At 34.9% G+C, this 19,437-nt stretch overlaps 1 protein-coding gene across 3 annotated transcripts in view; it reads left to right on the top strand.

Moving 5' to 3' along the window:
- Positions 1–19,437, top strand: part of LOC142328185 (facilitated trehalose transporter Tret1-like) — a 105,620-nt gene that overhangs the window by 46,371 nt on the left and 39,812 nt on the right. The window contains exon 1 of one of the 3 annotated variants that reach the window (XM_075371751.1): positions 18,559–18,577. The exons of the other annotated variants lie outside the window; for them this stretch is intronic. The gene's annotated coding sequence lies outside the window, so the exon portion shown is untranslated. Of the gene's footprint in view, positions 1–18,558; positions 18,578–19,437 lie in introns of those variants that run through there. 3 annotated transcript variants of the gene reach the window in all.

Raw genomic sequence — 19,437 nt, 5'->3', positions numbered from 1 at the left:
TTAATGTTGTTTCTCTTTAAGCACTTTTTTATCAAGATACTTGTATCTTCCCTTATAAATTTCTAATGAAGGTTTTTTTTAATCATTTTGAAGGTATTTTTTTCCAACGCTAACAATATTACAAACAAATAATCAGTTTTAAGAATGTTAAACTGAACTCAAAAATCGAGTAAGAATTGTTTAAATGTATTATATAAAGTGACCCACGAAGAAACGGAGAAACTTTCGGGACATGTTACTGGTAAAAATAATGAAAAACATTCATATAAATATAGGTCTGGAAACGCTTTGTTTTCGAGTGAAAGCTAGCGAAAGATTTCGCCCGGATTTCAGCTCTTCTAAAAAAAAAACCCCTACTGCAATTTTTGGGACCAAAATTAAGAGTATAAAGTTGGTGGTTTCTTATGTAATTTGAGCTGGAAAATAGGATTAAACAGTTCCAAGAACTGTAACTTCAATAGTTTTAAGATATCCGATGTGAAGCATAAAATTCGGTATCGAAAAATAAGTTTTTCTTTAGGTTTGTAGTACAGTAGCTTTGATAAATGACTAAAAAATGTGAAAGATTTAGTAACAAAACTTGTAAAGAATTTGATTCTGAGAAGATTAATGTAAATACAGCTGATAAAAACTCCTGGAGTTACAGTTCTGGGACCTGTTTTATCCTATTTCCCAGCTCAAATTAGGTAAGAAACCGCCAACTTTACTGTTTAATTTTGGTTCCGGAAGAGACCTACAGCGAAGGCAATAAGCCGAGTTATTAAATCACCGATGCAAATGACTACCGAGGCATTTGCATCGGTGACATCCCAACGAGGCCAGGCTTATTACTATGAGATGTAAAAAGTCAGAGGGCTATAGACGATTCCCGTTAAAGCCCAACAGCGCAAGGTACGCGGGGGGGGGGGAGACCGGAACGTCACTAGGCGGGTGTCTTCCCCTACGGGGTTGGGATGTTTAATTTGGTCCCAGAAATTACTCGGGCTTCTTTTTAGTAGAAGAACATCTTATTTTTAGTACGACTTCTTTTTATTAGAAGTCATGAAATCCGGGCGAAATCTTTTGCTAACCATAGCTCGAAAACAACGCGTTTCCAAACCTATGTATATGAATTTTTTTCATTATATTTTACTAATATAACGTGCCCTGAAAGTTCTCTGTTTTTTTTGTGGGACACCCTAATTATATATACACACCTTAATTACCCGTATTACAAAGTTTGTTAAACCTTAATAAACCTCTCGATAATTAAACATAGAAAAATTTAATTTAACAAACGCGCTTACCTCAAAACGATTTAGTTTCCGATATGAGATAGCCATTTAATCAGTGGTAGGGAAGGAAAGAATTTCATGATTTTTGAATGGAAAGGATAGGATTATGACGTATATTTTAAAGAGCATGGAAAAACTAAAATTTTAACTAGAAAATATCGAGCTTCGACAATTGTAACAAAAATGGTGGCCATTCAATATTTTTTTCTCAACTAATTTATAAAGTATATTATTACTTAAAATTTTCTGTAGGTCACTTTTGAAACTAGTTACATAAAATATTAAATGACTGTTATTTTGATTAAGATAATCGTAGCCGCAATTGTTTTCTCCCTTTTCTTTAAATTTTTTTTTTAAAATGGTATATCACAACCCTACCCTTTCTCATTAAAATTATTGAATTACTCGCTTTTACGGGGTATGGTGGTCTCATAATCTCATAAAAAATATATCGTTTTAAGATAGGTATATTTTATAAATTCTTTGTTTAATATTTTTCTTTGTTTATCTGATGTTCAGTTGTTTAATAGATGCTGTAGACCACCTTTTAACTAGCTGCGAAAAAAAGAATAAATGGCATCAATTTTGGTCGGGGTTGTTTTAACCCGAAGTTTTTTTACGTCAAAATGGTTGTTTATCATTACTCTTTAAGATTATTTTTTAAAACTCTACCCTTTCTGTTTATGATTTGTAACTGCTCCCCTCAGAGGTCGACTACTGTTAGGGTGAAATGGTCTTCTACCGAAAAATAGATTGTTTTAAGATAGGAGCATTTGTTAAACAACTGTAATTATCAATATTTAACTTTATTTTTCCTGTTTAGCCACCGGTAACTACCGTTCAGATAATACTTCAGAGGATGAATGCGGATGACATGTATGAGTGTAAATGAAGTATAGCCTTGTACATTCTCAGTTCGACCATTCCTTAGATGAGTGGTTAATTGAAACCCAACCACCAACGGAACGGAATGCAAGAATGGCGGGAGTTTCAATATTTCTCCGTACAGATCGCAGAGCCTGGACAATGTCCCTTGCTGCTGTATCTTTCTATTATCGGGCGGGTTTCATGGGTTATTTAGTGGCGGTTATAAATTTTAAGTTTTATTTATGGACGGATTTGGTAATTTGCGTTCCTATCCGTATGGACCAGCGTGAAATTTATTTACTGGGTCTGACCGTGAGAGACTAAGCTTTTGAGCCTAGTACTCCCGGCGTGATTTCCCTTCAGTCCAGCCGCTGAAGTCCTTTTGGTACCAGCACCTTATCGGCTAGCAGGAATACGCCTACCGGAGCCCTAGTTATTTGGAGGTGCAGACTGAATTAAATTGTGGTCTCTTAGTGGGACGGTGTGGGTTGTTGTCTAGGTTTATGTAGTTTTAAAAAATTTTTATTATGAAAACGGTCACTTTTGTGGTCGGAATTTTCGCGCGGTTTCCATTTATAGGTTACATGATACAGAGGCTCCTAAGCCTGGTTTGTTTTTTGGCTCTTGTACCGCCTCTTCACGGTGGTTCGTTTAACACGACATGAGGCCGTTTTCTTATACCGTGTGGAGTAGGGTCCTCTCGGCAGATGTCCTGGAAATGGCCGTGTTCGGACACGACCGCACTCCCGAACAGTCTGCGTGACTGCGCCTCCCCCGCCTCGGATACAGTGTGTTACTCTCCGCATCGTAGCGAAGAGTGACGTTTCTGACGAACCACGGTGCTCCAAATATCGTCCGTAATGCGATGTTTTGGACGGCTTCTAATTTCTTTTGAAGCGTGGAGTTCAACAAAGCTCCCCATGCCGGATAAGCATATGTTAGAATCGGCAGGACGTATAGTCAAAAAATGAGCAGTTAGGTCCCTAGTGGATACGGGCTGGCACTGTTCAGTACTGAGTATAGTGAGGCTCTGATGGCCTTTGCCCTTTGGGTCACATATTTAACACGTTCTCCTAAGGTAAGCCGTTTGTGCAGGACTACTCCCAGGTACTTGACTGTTTTCCAAATGAGATTTTCTCTCCTGAGATATCTGGCTGGAGCATGTGTCTTGAATGGGAACATCACTGCCACAGATTTTTCACCGTTGACCTTTATTCTCTACATATCGAGCCACAGCTGTACTAGATCCAATTGTCGTTGGACTCTCTTGATCGCGTAATCTACACTTCTGAATTCATAATAATACGTCTTGTCGTCTGCGTATAGAGCTGTTTTGACTCCTTCCGACAGCGGCATATCGTTAATGTAGGTCGTGTACAAGAACGGCGAAAGCACTGCTCCTTGGGGGACTCCAGCGGCTATGTCTCTGGTGGAGGAGAGTGTTCCCCCTACGCGTACAACAAATTGTCGGTCTAGTAAATAAGACCGTATCAATCTGACATAGCGACAGGGAATCGTCGTATGCGCGAGTTTATATAGCAAGCCGCTATGCCAAACTTTGTCAAAGGCTTTAACCACATCTAGAAAAACGGTTGCAGTTATTACTTTTCTAATTAGGCCTCCGACAAGACTGTCGATTATTTTAACCGGTTGGAGGGTCGTCGAGTGGTCCTTCCTGAACCCAAATTTCTCAGGCCGTACTTCTTTTCCCAAATGTCGCCTAAGTCTCTCCAGGAAAGTCCATTCGAATAGCTTTGATAACACTGGTAATAAGGAGATCGGCCTGTAATTCTCGGGAAAGAGCAGACTTTTCCCAGGTTTGGGTAGGCATACCACCTTTGCAGTTTTCCAGCGATTCGGAAAATATCCAACGTACAAAATTGACGTGAATATTGTGGTTATGGTCGCTATAAGAGCGGGTGGAACATTCCGGAATGCACGGGCACCGATCCCGTCAACACCCGGAGCCTTGTCGGGGCTTGTGGGTTTGATTGCTGCGGAAACCTCCGCCTCAGTGACTTGGTCTATTTCTAGTGGGGCGACCTCCACCTGTGCTAAATAATCTACGAGGAAGAACTCCACCTCGGTTGTGTGGTCGTCGTTCGTGGCGGAAGGGGGGTTTGAAGTAAATTGGTTCTCCAGGGTGTCGGCGAAAACCTCCGCCCTGTCCGCCTCCGAATATCCCAGAAGGCCACGTTGCCCCACAATCGGGTGGTGGGGCTTCTTTCCTTGTCGTAATTTTTTGTTTAGCCTGAACACCGAGGATCGGTCGTCTGAAGCCGAGGCGAGGTATTTGTTCCACTAATCCTCTCGATGTTGTGCCAGCAGCTGTTTCACTCCGTTTGATTATAAAAAGCCCTTTTATCATCGGGGGACAGGGTGATTCGGTGTCTCCTTCTCAGTCTTCTCTGCTATAGCGTCAGAGATGTGAGGTTGGAGATTATTAGGATAGGCCTCGTGGTCTTTTCTGTAGAGCTGTTTGACAGAGCCTCGGTCATTGACGATGTGACGCGTTCGACCGTGTCGTCGATTTCCTCCGGTGCGGTCAGGAGTTCAGGATGCGCTGGCCTGTAATCCCGTTGGAGAGTTTCATAGAACCTTTTCCAATACACTGTTCTTGGGGGTATAGTCGGGGGGGGGGGGGGTCTTGGCCGCCCCCTGCTTGGCCCAACCGAGCTGAGCTCTTCTATCGTTTCAATCATGACCGGAGTTGTTACCGCTTTCATGATTGCAATGTCGAGTACATCAGGTCTCGATCTGCCCGTTTGATGAACGAAGGTGAGTACGTCGGGGTCTGTGACGACTAACCGGCGTGCTTGTGCCCTTTCGTATAGCAACCTGCCTTTTGCACTTGTCAGATTACTATTCCAAGACTCGTGCTTAGCGTTGAGGTCGCCCATGAGTTTCATGGGTCCATCCCAATTTTCTAGCAGGGCATCTAGATCTGCGCCGGGTACCGCTGAGTTTGGTTTATTATAAGCCGATACACCGTGCCTAGATGCTCCACATGCACATAAGTCTGCTCCATCGCGTTAGTGTGGAGGTCGACCCGGGTGTGTATATAGCGTCTGCGGACTAAAATTGCGGTTCCGCCGCTGGCAGGGCGTCCGGGTCGTACTGGCCTATCCTTCCTATACGTAAAGTAATTCCGAACGGTCAGTTGTTTGTTTGGTCAGACACGTCTAACAGTATCACGTTTATTAGTAGATCCTCGGCCAGTCGACAAAGTTCTGCCGTCTTGCCTACTACTGAATTGGCGTTCCACTGTAGCAGTCTGAGAGTTTGCCGAACCAACCTAGATAGCAGGCTCATGAGGCACTCTACGATGGACTGAATACAGTCCTTCAGAGATTTTTCTTGGAGCAGGCGGGGCAATATCGCTAGAATTTCCGGTAGGACATCCTTATTGTCACTTGTGACAAGCCAACCACCAAAGAACACCGGTATCCACGATCTAGTATTCAAATCCGTGTAAAAATAACTGGCTTTTTATTAGGACTTGAACGCTGGAACTCTCGACTTCCAAATCAGCTGATTTGGGAAGACGCGTTCACAATTAGGCCAACCCGGTGGGTTTATCAATATTTAACTGTTGGAAAATTATTTAACTGTTGATATTATTCATTAATACTAGTTTTCTTTATACGATTTAATTCTTTTTAAAATTTTCATTTTTGAATTAAGGAACGTAAGTTATATGAAGTCAGTTTTATTACGTGTTCAATATTATTCTATTATTAAATCGTATTCGGTTTTTTATAATTTCATTAGAAATAAACCAATATTATTAAATAAAATTATTTAATATAATATTATGATGTTATTGAATATAATATTCTATTATTGAATCGAGGGACCGAAAAGTTTTTTATTTTCTGAAAAATGTTAAATTCAGTCGGTGTAATATGTTTCATTTAGAATAAATTTTTCATTTCATTTCAATATAAAAACGCTTATATAGTTAAATTCAGTCTCTATGCAGAATTACACTACTAGGAAAGTGATGTTTCATTTTGTTCTTGTATTTTTTTAAACTGTCGTTAATAATTTAAAAGTGCAAAAGTTAATTTTTTTTTTGATACTTTTATTTATAGGCGCATCAACAATTAAAGTCATTAGATATTTGTCAGTGTAATGTAACTGTATTGGTAAATTAGTAGTCTTGAACAAACTCAGGTCGACTACTCCTGAGATGTGTGGTTAATTAAAACCAAAGAACACCGGTATCCACGATCTAGTTTTCAAACTAGATAAACTGTCTTTATTAAACCTTTATTAAATTAAAGGTAAACTACCTTTATTAGAACTTGAACCTGAGAACTTGAACTTCGAAATCGACTGATTTACAACGACGAGTTTACCACTAGACCAATGAAACCTTGAAAAAAATTGAATATTCTTATGATAATAATTTTCATTTAATAGGCCTATCTATTTTAAAATGTGTTTCTGTACGTCAAGAACGCCCTAGTTATAATATTCTTCGCTTCAGCTTAACATATCAAACCTCGGTATAGAACCGAATTAAATCATTTTTTAAATTTATAGCTCTTAAAAATATACAATAAGGTATTTTTAATTTTTTTTTAAATATTCTTTTCGTAAAATACTAGAATCCAGTAGGTACATGAAACGAGATTTTTTGTTTAATATGTTTTTCTTTGTTTTTTCTTATATTTATTTTTTTATAGTTAAAATGGAAATTTTATTATATGCTTTCCAAGGTGCTAGCTTATCGTGAAATAAGGAATTACTGTCCAGTTAAAGTTATTATTTAAAAATAATGATTAATCATTGATATTATTTGTTATTATCCTAGTTCTCCGTTATAAACTTTTCTTAATAATTTTTTTTTTGATTTATTGTCAGTTCCTAACTTAAATATAACAGTAGAAATATATTCATTGATAAAAATGTTAAATGTTTTCACACCGATTAAGTATAATTTCAAGGAATATTGCCTTGTTTAATATTTTATTTCGTATTTAATTCTTTTTCAATTACTATACTTTTCAATTTTGATTTTAAAAGTCAGCACCAAATAAAAAATAACTTTCTAATCCTTAATTTGGTAACCGTTTCAAAAAGTGTTACAATCGGTAACATTTATGTAAACTTTTAGTAAATTGGATCGCATCCCAAATCACATGATAAAGGAGTCCTCAGCAAAATCCTTTAAAACTACACACTAGTATAATAAAAAATTATATGTCAAGCACATACAATTAACAATTATGAATGATACTCAACACCACCATAAAAATAGAAAGCAAAATATGATATAATACGTAGAAATAAAAAAAAAGAAACGACGAACCAATAAAAAAAATCTGATCTGGATATCACATGACTTCCTTGTACGTCTGTTAAATTACACATACACATTTTTAAAAGTACATAAAATTTTATTTCACTACAAAATTTGATTTTTTCTTTTTCTTTTTTATTGTTATTATTGAATTATTATTTATCGTAAAACTTTTTTTACAATCAGAGGTTAACAATTATGAATAAATCAATATATTTAAATTAAAAAAAAAAAAAAGGAAATGAAGTTGGATTCGAACCGATGGGCCATCCCCTTGTACAATCCAAATAAAAATTAATATCGTTAATTAATATTTTATTTGACTATAACTTTGGAACCAATGAAAATAAGTATCACTTATAGCTCTCAATGAGGGCTTATTACCGAGTTAAGAAAAATGCCAAAATCCAACTTTTTTTTTATTTTGGACTTTTTTGGTCAAGTCAATTGCAATCAAGAGGGAGGGAGGGAGGGAGGTGCATAACTAGATATTACAACAGTCCTAAATAAAAAATTTCAGCATTCTACGACTTATCGTTTTTAAGTTATGTGAGATACAAACGCGTACGTACGTACTTGACGTGACGTACTAGACGTCACGCCGATACTAGTCAAAATGGATTCAGGGATATTCAAAATGGATATTTCCGTTGAAATTTGAAAACCGAGATTTTTCGTAATTACAGTACTTCCTTTACTTCGTATAAGGAAGTAATTTTTGACACCACATAACTTTCTTGTACGCCTATTAAATTAGATATACACATATCTTTAAAATGAATAGTATATAAAATTTTATTTTATTAACAATTTCTGATATTTTTTTTTTTTTTTTTGTTATTGAATTATTTATCGTAAAACATTTTTTTACAATCAGAGGTAAATAATTATTAATAAATCAATATATTTAAATTTTTTAAAAAAATTAAAAAGGAGATGAAGTCGGATTTGAACCGATGTGCCTTCCCCTTTTAAGACCGAAATATTTCATTAATTAAAATTTCATTCGGCTATAACTCTGGAACGATTGAAAATAAGTACCTCTTATGATGTAGCGATGAAATTCTCTCAATGAGGGCTTATAACTGCAGTTAAGAAAAAGTTAAAAATCGTTTTTTAGTTAAGCGAAATATATACATACATACGTACAGACGTCACGCCGAAACTACTCAAAATGGATTTAGGGATGGCCAAAATGAATATTTCCGTTGAAATCTGAAAACCGAAAATCGAAATCGAAACCGAAATTTTTGGCGGAAAATTTTGGTTTTCAGATTTGCACAGTATTTCTTTTACATCATACAAGGAAGTAAAAATGTATGTAATAAATTTGAAGTTAAAGAGTCGAATAGATAATTCACAATATTCACATCCGAGTTTATTATTATGGACATATTAAGACACTATAGGGATACTAGATCCAAAACGTAAAGTCCGTTCGACCTTCTAATGTCATGCCATTGTCTAGTATAGTGATTCCCAAACTGTGCTCCGCGGCTCCCCGGGACGCCGCGAAATATTATGAAAGCTTCATAATTAATTGAACGAAGACATTTATAATTATTAATTTAACATTAATAATGTAATTTAATGTTAATGTTAATAATGTTCGTGTGAATATACACGAATTTTATTTATTTTTACCTGTTAGGAGTAGTCATAATTTTACTTTGGGTAGGGCGCCATCGAAAAAGTTTAATTGAAAAAGGGTGCCGCGAATCGAAAAAGTTTGGGAACCAGTGGTCTAGTAGATTTACTTCCAATTGATTTGTGTGATAGTGAGCCGTTGTACGTACTTTGAAATGAAACGTTGTATTTCCTCCCGCACGGATCGTAATCTTAAATTATCTTAGATCTCATTGTTCCGTGTATTCAAAAAGTTGAATTTTAAAAAACATAATTTTCTAATTTTTTAATTTATATTTGTTTTTTAATAGGTTTTATTTTTCTGATGTTTTTTTTTTTTAATTTTACACTTAATTTTACTTTTATTCAAAAATACTGATTATTATTACGTTGTTGCTTATACAACAATATTCCCCATATGAAAAGGAAAGCCGTTCCCATGAAACATAAAGGAGAAATCCAGGTTGGTAGATAACAAAACAGATGGAAAGAAATTATGTAAATTGATAATAAGCGTAAGATACTTTTTGGAATACGGAAATATTTTAGGTTATCTATGTTTCTTGTATTTTACCACGAAAATATGGGTTTGTTTTGAAACGCAACCCAAACAAAATACTTTTTAGAAAATTTAATATACAATAATTTCGGATGAAGAGGTTGGCAGCACGACCTATTGTTGTTAATTTATAATCAGCTAATTTTCTATTTCTTTTTTGTGAACGCTTAGTTATTTTTGTTTTTTATTAAAAATAAATGATTTTGAACACGAAAGAAAGGATTTTTATTGTGGAAAATTATTTAACAATTAAATCTTTTGTTTTGTGCCAAGAAGCTTTTCAGCTGCAGTTCCCAGGTAAGAATATACCTAATAAAGCTTCGGTTCATCGTTTAATGAAGAAGTAGAGGAACTGGTTCTGTTTGCAATCAGAGACATAAGCGAAACGTTCAATACTTAATGACAAAAATGGGAAGATATTGGGTAAGCTTTTTAAACTAAACCTAACAAATCGTAACGAAAATTTGCGCAACAAAAAGGAATATCTCTGTATAATACCTTTAAAGCTACCCGACTACTTTATCTAAAGCCATACCGAATACATATATCACATGAATTACATTCAGTTGATTATGCTGCTAGGCTCCATTACTGTTAATGGTTTAATCAGTGTTCGGGACATCATTAAAGTGTAGGATAATGTATTTTTTTACAGATGAGGCTGGGTTTCGTTTGAGTGGTTACGTTAATAGTCGGAATAATCGCTACTGGAACTCCAGTCACACACCATCCATTCAAGATCTGTACACCCACAGAAAATTGATGTGTGATGTGCAATAATAATTTTTGGTAGTGCCGAAAGGTGATGCCAGTTACCCCCGGGGTGGTTAATAAGATAAAATAAAGAAAAAAAAAGGTAAATAATAATTGGCCCCATATTCTTTGAAAACACTCTTAATGCAGCTCTCTACCAAGAGATGGTAACGCAATTTTTTGCAAATTTAGAATTAAATGAGTCAGATCCGTCGTTTCAACAAGACGAAGCTACATGCCACACGGCAGGAATTACAATGAATCTTTGAAGAAATATCTTTGGTGAAAAAGTAATATCGACTGGTTTATTGCCAGCTAGATCACCTGATTTTTCTCCTGCAAATTTTTTTTCTCTGGGGTTATCTAAAAGGTTGTGTATTCAAAAATAATCCACACACCATTGAAAAACCGAAAGCCAACATAACACAAAAATTATGATAAATTGAAGAGGTACACTTCGAAAAGTTGTACGGAATATGAAAAAGAGAGGCGTGAATATGAAAAAAGAGAGAATATGAAAAAAAAGGCTTGCATTGATAAAAATTCTGGACACTTTCAACATTTGTTATAAAATAGATTTGATCTCAAATTGTTTTGCACAAATAATTGTAATATTTATAACTAATCATATTAAATATAGCACATTATTTTTCTTTAAATTGGGTTGCTGTTTTTGGGTTGCGTTTTAAAACAAACACTCGGTACTTTGAAATTGAGCTACGCACATTACCGTTACAATAATCCGATATAAAGAAATTTTGATGACACGCAAACAAAAATTATGTTCGTATAGACATACGAACATAATGTTCGTATGTCTATGTCCATGTATGTATGTCCATGTTTTGTGTTCACTCTATGAAGACGATGTAATTTTTGATTAAATAAATTTTCCTTTTAAGTTATGTGAAAAAGTTAGTCCAGAGAACTAAAAGCAAAAATAAATAAAACATAAACCTAAACTTTTCACTTTTGCATATATTTTTTTTTGTTTTTCCTTTTCTTTACTTTTTCATTTGTATTTTAAAATTGTTATTTTCTTGTAATTGGGTTTTAACTAGACTATAATGTAATGAATTATTTTACCAATTGGCCGCCCAATTGGTAAAATAATTAATTAATATTAATATTAATTAATATATATATTTTTTTTTTATTAATTAATAATTAATTTATTAACTGATAAAATAATTGGTTTTTTGCTTTTTAAATCAGCTGGTCTACAGTTCCATTCTTGGTGAGGGATGAATTTTTTTTATTTACTATTTTTCAATATTCATTTTACTACGTTCAAAATTATCGCCGAGATCGTAAAAATAAAATAATTTAAGGAAATAGGTATTAATTTTTAAAGTACTTAAAAAAAGGATGTGGTTCCAACTGAGGTTTTGTTTTTTTATTCATTTGGTAAAGTTTTATCCAGATAACTTAGGTAGTAAGGTCTTTATCGAATATTAATTACTACCTAATTAATTATCTTTGTTTTCACGGACGATTTGAAGTCCTTTTTAATTATTTGTCGTCATTAATGCTTAGAAATAGCTTATAAAGTGTTATTATAGCTTATAAAGCTTATAATAGCTTATAAAGTGAACACTTTATAACGATATATAAAGTGATTCACGAAGAATGTAACAAATTTTTCAGATCATGTTCTATCGGTGAAAATAAAGAACAAAGATCATATAAACATAGATTCGAAAACGCTTCGTTTGCCACTTTCGGCTGGCGAAAGATTTCACCCTGAGTTCTGCGCGCCTTCGATAAAATTAAGCTAGATTGTAATAATTCTTCGGACCCAAATTAAGGAATAAATTTAGTAGTTTTATATGAAGTTTGACCTGAAAAACGTTTAAAAATAGATCCTAGATCTGTGTTTTAGCAGTTTTTGAGAAATCTGGGTAAAAGACCAAAGATTTGGGTCGAAAAACATAGTTTTGTGTTTCGGGTAAAATGCCTTTTTTAAATGGCTAATAATTAAATAAAAGGTTTAAACAAAACTTGTAGAGATTTGATTCTGAATTAAGTGGTATGAATAAAGTTCACAGAAACTAAACAAACGTAAGAATTTCGAAGATTATTAATAACAAGACATATGAAAATGTGACATTTTAAATAAGTGTTAAACGAAACAAAATTTTAAGTATTAGAAAACAAAAGAATCAAATATTTAAAAAAAATAAACAATCAAAATTTAAAAAATAATTAAAAATCAAATAAAACAACTTATTACACATCTTTACAGCTAATTAAAGATTAATTGATTTTAAATTATATAATAAAAAATTAATAAACAATTTTTTCCGAACTCTTGGCGCTAGTGGTAGTGCCTCCTCTTTTACCCGGAGGTCCTGGGTTCGAATTCCGATCAAGCATGGCAGTTTTCATACACTACAAATTTCCATTCGGGGATAAATGATCATAGCCGTCGATGCCCGCACATCTCATAAAAAAAAATTACTAAGTTTCAGACAATTAATTTTAATTAATTCTTTCTGAATTAATTTTAAGTTAATTTCACATCGAACAATTAATTAAAAATTAATTGTTCGTCGGGAAGAGTGTGTATCCGCTTTGCGAAGGTCATTTTCAGCAATTTATTTCATTATTTTTAATTTGGTTTTGTTTGTGTTTGTTATTTTTCTAAAATATTTTATTCTTATCTTTTTTAATATTGAAAATTTTATTTCGTTTAAACCTAGTTAAAATCTGCCACATTTTGATATATTCTTTATTTTTAATGAACTTCGAAACCATTATTATTTATTTTCCGTGAACTTTATTCATACCAATTTACTCAAAATCAAATGCCTACCCCATGGAATTGTATAAGGGATTGAATCAAGGGACCTACCCCATGGTCACAGAACTTTGCTCGCTATTCCCAACTTGCCAGGGGGACGGACGCCCAGGACACCCGCAGAGCGTGCTTCGGTCGCCATTGTCATCTAAACAGTGGGCTCCACCACTTGGAACCCCCGAACTGTACGTTATCCTCGTGGATGTGTGAATAATACTGATAAATAATAATTATAGTGTTCAGGCTTTATAGAAACCTGAAAAAGAAACTAAATTACAAAAGATAGAATAATAGTAACTACGGTAACTAAAGTACATATACCTTTGACGAAAAAAAATTCATAACGTATTTCTTTGCCATGGTGGTAGAAATATAATAATGAAGTAAAATGATTAATCTATTTTTTCGTTAATGAATATCTTTACCTCACAACTTATGTGAATTAAAGATATAGAGGGGAATGATAAAGAAGGGAGGGGAGTGAAGATTAAAGATTCTTCGCTTCCCTCCTTGGGAGTGAAGAAATAATTAATATTTTTAATATGAGCAAAGGTCCCGGTCGATGGCTTAAAACCTTTGCTGGGATAACACGAATATATCCTGCAAATTCGAAAGTAAGTAATGGTTTCCGCGCGATGCGATAACAAACAAACAGGCAAACTCTATATATATATATATATATATATATATATATATATATATATATATATATATATATATTGTCAGCGAATGGCTTCGACAGCACGTGGCACTTACTAACCTTATGATGGCCCTGAAAAGAGCCGTTTTTGTAGTCGATTGGCATCGACAGCTCGTTGTAATTGCTAACCTTATGATAGCCCTGAGAAGGGCTGTTGTCGTCGAATGGCTTCGACGGTTCGTAATTCATAACCTTGTGGTGGAAGCTGGTCTTCGGCGAAGTCGGGAAGTTGCGGCTCGTCCACTGAAGTCAGACTGGGCTTCCCCTCAGCGGTAGTTGGGTCCCCACTACAGCGTAGCAGTGGTGACCCCCAGAGCCCCGCAGTGTTGGGTCGGCGTCGGTCGTCCTTCGCCGGCGCGGCCGAGGCGATTCTCCCCGAGCGATCCCGCCGGCTACTGCTGCCGAGTCCGCCGGCCAGGGCAATTGAAGCCCGGCGAGCTGGAGCGGGAAAGTAGCGTCCGTGTCCAGCGGCTCTCTCGGCGGGCCGGCCAGGTCTGCTGCTCCGGCGAAGATGTTGGCATCCGCCAGGAGGTCCCACGTTGAGCCAGCCAGGGAAATTCTTCTGTCTTTCTCCATCTTCTTCTTCTTCTTGGTCTTCTCCAGATGGTGGTCGACGATGAATTGAAAATTCATGGAATGGAATGCAAAGGTGGCGGGAGTTTCACAAATTCTCCCTTCGAATCGCAGTGCCTGGACAGTGTCCCTTGCTGCTGTATGATTCTGTAATCGGGCGTGTTTAAGGGTTTATTTTTAATGACGGGTCTGTTTTAATGTTTTATTATATTTTATGGACGGATTTATTAGCATTCCGTATCCGTTTGTACCAGCGTTCTCAAACCCATTTCTGGGTCCGACCGCGGGAGGCTAGGCTTTTAAAACCTGTCCTCCCGACGTAATTCCCTTTCAGACTGTCCACTGAAGTCCCTACCGTGCTAACGCTTCATAGGCTAGCAGGAATACGCCACAACGTGGCACTAATTGTTTGGAGGGAGCAATGCGCCCCCTTCTCCGGAGAAGTCGCAATTGCTGATTTAATTTAATCTAATTGATTGTAAGTATAAAGGTATTTTAAGGAATGGATAATGAGAAGATGTTCATCCACTTCTTCAATAGCTGCCCTTCATGATGCATCTCTGCTGGGTTCTTTTTCCGGACTCCTGTCCGTGACGTCGGGTCGCGTAGTGGGTCTTCTTTCTTCTTTTTCTTCTTCTACAGATGACCTCTTCGTTCTTCTTTGGCCTGCACTTTCCGAGACTCGGCAGTAATCGAAATTACATACCAGAAACCTTGATATTCCCGTGGCCCCAAAGGGCTGAACGGGGGAATGTGCAGGTTTCTTCTTTCTTCGTTCTTCTATGCTGTCGGTGGCTGCTGGGCTCGTTCTCTCTTTAAAAATTCACTCTCGTGCACGCTCTTATATTGGAGCCTGAGAGTAGTGGGGCCGCAGCGCCGCTATGGTGGGAGAACTGCGCGTCGGTAGTGATGCTTGTGTCAGCCCGTCCGTATACAGTGCGCCAGTTCACATCTGAGGTGTTGCTACACCGTGTTCGATCGCCGATATTAGGCACATATGTGGTAACAATATATATACTCGGCAATGATTAGCTATTGCTAAATTTGAATTTTATATATATATATATATATATATAATGTTCATTTAATCTATATATATATATATATATATATATATATATAGATTAAATGAACACAATTCAAAGTTTAATAAAGCATTAACAAAATGAACATTAAGGAACTTCACAAGATTTAACCTTTCCCTTTTCCCTTTCCCTTTTTATTTTTGATCTTTTCCCCGTTTTCCCTTTTTTCCATTTCCTTGTTCCCTTTTTTCCATTTCCCCCTCTTCTTCCCTTTTACTTTTTTAGATTTTTCCGTTTTCCGATTTTTCCCTCTTTTCCTTTTTCGATATTTCTCTTTATCCCCGCGCGCAAATCGCTCCAGTAGGTTTTTAGTTTATAGCAGACACACATATCGGAAACATTGAAATGGAATCGTAAAATATTTAGTATAGCGTGTGTTGCTTTTACGTCCAACAGATAGTGCTGTTTTTCAAAAAAGCATGTTTTATCTGTCATAGGTGTGACATCTTAGGTACATAAAAACGCGCGCGTATTCGAATGCAACGTTGTGTCGAATTTCAAAGCAATCAGTAAAGAACTTTCGGAGATTTAAGATTTTGAACAAACGAGCATTTACATTTTTATTTATATATATATTTCCGAATGACCGTGATATGTTAGATCGAGAATGTACCTGATGCATATTAAAAAATATCCCGTTTCAATTTTGAAAATCGAGCGATTGTTTGTAGAGATGTTATAAGAGCACCCCCATTTCGCCTCCCTAAACAGCTCTCCAGAGGCACTCCGTTTAATTCCAGTTGATGATGTTGATTGGTCTAGCCTTCCAGGAGGTGCTCGCACACCTCACCACTCTAGCCTCACACGCAGTCCACACGGAAAGCCCATTATTGTTAAACAGAACTTTTTTAATTTTATTTAATATTATTTTATTTAATTTTAATTTAATTCTATTATTTTTGTAATATTATTCACTCGGTTGATTGGAATCACTCAGTTCAAAACCAGCTCACGCAATGTTATAGAGACTCACAGTTCATTAAAGTTTGTGTTTCGACTGGCAAATCTCTTTACTACATTTTTTTCGAGATAAAATATATTTAAAAACCTTCTCAGTTATACCAAGAAACATGAGTAAAAGTTTGGTTGCGATTCATCGAGTAATATTTTTGTTTATCCCAAACAACCAAAAACCTTCTTCCTCTTTATGTTATGGTATATATTATATATATATGTATTTTTTAATTATCGAGAAGCTTAGCCTCATTTGGTAGCAGCCTCTTTATGTCATTTTTTGGATTTATTATTTTTTTTATTAAGATGCAGGATTCTTATCTTTTCGTTTCTCGAGAACTGTTTTTTTTTATGATCAAAATTTCTGTCAGTCTATCTTTATTTAAAACTTGAATTTGACGGTTAACAAAAATAAAAGGTTATTTCTAAAAAACCTCTGAAAGTGAAATTGTTTTTCAATTCTTAATGGATTTAAGGTTTAAAATATCTCATTTTAAGGATTAGGTAAAAAAAATCTTTTATACAGTGGAACTTGCGAATAACGAGCTCGATTGCAACGAGAATTTGATTTTAACGAGCAAAATTCCGGGATTTGTGTTTGGTTTTCTGTCTCATTAATGATTAACTTGCTTTTAGCGAGATATCGACGCATCATAAACTTGGTTATTACGAGAATTTTCATTTTTTTAAATACTATAATTCAAAAAAGGTTAAATAACAACCAAATAATCTAAACGGAAGGGAAATTCCATTTCTTCATTTAAAAATTACGGTATACATCTACGATTTATACAAAAATATTGTGACATTTTATTTTAGGCTTGTTCAGGTCAGGTTTGTAACAGGACGTTGTACAGTAGAAATTCCATTGCAGTATTACAAAGGCTGTTAGTTATATATTTTAATTAATTGGGTTTTTCTGTTTGTAAAATTCCAGGAAAGACTGAGGCCAAACAGGTTCATCGCACTCAATGGCACATTTTAAACAACTTAAGTGAAAAGAGGGGCGTGGTTAAAGATAAGTTTTACCTGTTCTACCCCAACTGGTAAATTTGGTAGTCATAATTTTCAGTTTAAAAATACAGAACTGTACCATAGAATCAGTTAAACAAATAGTATTACGTTAAAGTGATCGATTGGATACCCAGTAGCCAAATACAGTACAGTAATACTGCAGTCGCGTCGGTTAATGCGTTTTCATTTTAGTTATTCTTACTAAAAAAATCTGTACCGTGTTTTTTTTAAAAGTGTACTCTATTATGTAACTCCGGTTCATTTGTAATGAACGATGTCGAGCGTCAAAAGGAAACAACCGTCCGTGAGTGTTAAAATCTAAATTATCCAAGAACTGGAACGAAGCCTATCAAATTCATAGGTTTGCAAAAAACATGGACTTTCTTCATCCAGAGTTTCAACAGTATGGAAGAATCGCGAGCAACTTACGAGTGCTTTTGAAAAAATCACACGCAAGAAAAAAACTCAGGCTATGTGACAAAACTATGGTAAAATCCAGTCTCATGCCACGCCATATTTCGACGGAAGATTACCATAATGAAGACTATATACCACTCTCAGAATGGATTCAAACTCTTAACTCGACAAAAAATCAGCCTTTCAAGAATACTCAATAGATGACTACACAACAGCTGATGACGACGTACGTACTACAGAAATTGCGACTGATGAAGGTGTTATTACTGAGGTAACTTACAGTAGTGCAGGTAATAGCGAAGCTGAAACTAAAAACGAAGATAAATCTACTACTCTACCAGTCGTCCAAGAATGTTTTAAAAAATTAACGGAGTTTAGCGTGACCAATAATGTAAGTGATGAATTTGTGAAGTACTTGAATAAACTATAAAAAAACTATTTTGATGATTACAGGAATAACATTATTAAGCAAAAATAAACTACTGCTTTAAGGTTAATTAGTTTGTATACGCAATTAACTTTTGACGTATTCTGTTAGAATGAAGAAAAAATTGATTAGAATTATTATAAACACAGTTTGTATATAAAAACGTGTGACCTAAAAATTTTTGTGTGGTGTTCATTTGTTACTTTCCTCGATGATTTTGGTAAGTTTTAGTGCACACTTATTACTTTTTTTTTTAAAAAGTAAATCGTATTAGCGTCTAAAATTGTATTACATCTAAATTTTATTTGTTAGTCTATAACACAAAACACATCGATATTTTATTTTAAAACAGCTTCTTCTTATGTACACAGTATATTTTTTGTATTATAATAGATAATGACGACGTAAAAATTTGCGGTTACGAGTTGGCAACTCGGAAGTATCGAGCAATCGTCTGTAACGAGCATATTTTATCAGTTCCTTGAATCTTGTTATAACCAAGTTTTATTGTAATTGTTTAATGTTGACTTCTAAAAGTTGAAATTTAAAAAAAAATATTTATTTGAACGTTTTTATTTCTGAAATCTTTGAATTTAATTTTGTTAAATTATTTTACATTGAAACTGTTATAGGCCTACTTTGCTATTAATTATTATTTTAATCGTTACATAGTAAACAGTTCACGTAATCAGTAAATCGTTTTTAATTAAGACTATGCTAATCAACCTACGCAATTTTCCACTCTGTTGAAATTAATATACTTCAGTCGGTAACATTACGTTAACGACATCAATATCATTTTTTATGCCATGTATGTATATTAATTCAGATCTATATATTAATATTAATACATATGTTATTCATATGAGTAAATTTTGTACTACATATTATGATATAAAGAAACTGTTTTATACTTAAGCAGTGCGTATTAATTAGATTTTTTCAAATGGATATTTTTATGTACAATATGTATAAGGTTTAATTAAAAATTACGAATCGTTCGGCAGACCATAAAGATTCTTTTATTACTGTATTATTGAACGTATCTTTGAAAATTGCTTTAGACATAAATATATTCAA

Source organism: Lycorma delicatula, chromosome 7 (genome assembly GCF_047948215.1).
Source record: "Lycorma delicatula isolate Av1 chromosome 7, ASM4794821v1, whole genome shotgun sequence".
Lineage (NCBI taxonomy): Eukaryota > Metazoa > Arthropoda > Insecta > Hemiptera > Fulgoridae > Lycorma > Lycorma delicatula.
The sequence above is the reverse complement of the archived record's forward strand: the minus strand, read 5'-3'. Positions and strand labels throughout refer to the sequence as shown.